The sequence below is a fragment of the Penaeus japonicus genome, unplaced genomic scaffold (genome assembly GCF_977035675.1).
Source record: "Penaeus japonicus unplaced genomic scaffold, GWHDUDI00000001_assembly GWHDUDI00000037, whole genome shotgun sequence".
Lineage (NCBI taxonomy): Eukaryota > Metazoa > Arthropoda > Malacostraca > Decapoda > Penaeidae > Penaeus > Penaeus japonicus.
In genome coordinates, this window is record NW_028234439.1 from 25,000,990 (window position 1) to 25,002,096 (window position 1,107).

Sequence of the window (1,107 nt, forward strand, 5' to 3'; positions counted from 1 at the left end):
GCTCTTTGGGGACGCTGGTTGGAGTTTACTCTGGCGTTTTTTTTTTTTTTTTTTTTTTTTTTTTTTTTTTTTTTTTTTTTTCGTCTGTGTTTGATGATTGACGCGTTTTACTTTTATTCATGTTTGTGTTTCGTGTGTATATGTGTTTATGTTTTCGGTGAGTCACACATACAGAGAGAGAGAGAGAGAGAGAGAGAGAGAGAGAGAGAGAGAGAGAGAGAGAGAGAGAGAGATTGATGAGATTAGAGAGAGAGAGCGAGAGAGAAAAGAGAGAATATTAAAAGAGGAGATGAGAGTGAGGACACAGAAGGAGAGCAGATGAAAGAGAGGAGAGAGAGAGAGAGAGAGAGAGAGAGAGAGAGAGAGAGAGAGAGAGAGAGAGAGAGAGAGAGAGAAGAGAGAATATAAAAGAGAGAGAGAGAGAGACACACACACAGAGAGAGAGAGAGAGAGAGAGAGAGAGAGAGAGAGAGAGAGAGAGAGAGAGAGAGAGAGAGAGAGAGAGAGAGAGAAAGATTGAAAGAAAGAAAGAAAGAAAGAAAAAAAGAAAGAAAGAAAGAGATAGAAAAAATAAATTGAAAAAGAGAAAGAGAAATCGAAAGAGAAAGAAAGAGAGAGTTATAGAGCTATAACTGAGTCTTAGGCAAGCCAATCCCTGCGTGAAGAGGACCATCGGCCGTCCCTTCGACCGAGGCAATACAAATTAATGAGTGGAGAAAAACCACGACATAATTAATGCTGACCTCTGGAGAGACCTGGCTTGAAATGCAATGGGGATTCCTGGCCAGTGAAAGAGAAGGACCGCTGCAATTGTCAAAACACGATGCGAGATAGAGAGGCCAGAGAGGGTCCTTTTTGTGGGGATGGGTGGGGGGGTGGGGGGGTGGGGGGAATACCTCGCCCGCCCCCTTCTCATCGTCCCACCTAAAAAAAAAGAATGTCTCTTTGGCAATGATTTGCATTTTAAAGTTGTCTGTTCCTATTGCGAGGGATTCACGGAATCTTGCTCTTTCTGCTTTGCCACTTTTGTTTCCTTGCAACATTTTGCAATTGATTAAGCTTCGGGATCAAGTTATTAGTCTGTTTGTCTCCTTTCGAATATACGTA

The 1,107-nt window shown here is 42.3% G+C and overlaps 1 protein-coding gene across 1 annotated transcript in view; it reads left to right on the forward strand.

Moving 5' to 3' along the window:
• The window catches only part of LOC122264531 (organic cation transporter protein), a 29,093-nt gene extending 29,013 nt beyond the window's left edge, over positions 1-80 (forward strand). Inside the window, 1 exon segment of the mRNA XM_086532767.1 lies at positions 1-80. This exon segment is cut by the window's left edge and continues 456 nt beyond it. The gene's annotated coding sequence lies outside the window, so the exon portion shown is untranslated.
• Positions 81-1,107: the final 1,027 nt, after the last annotated feature.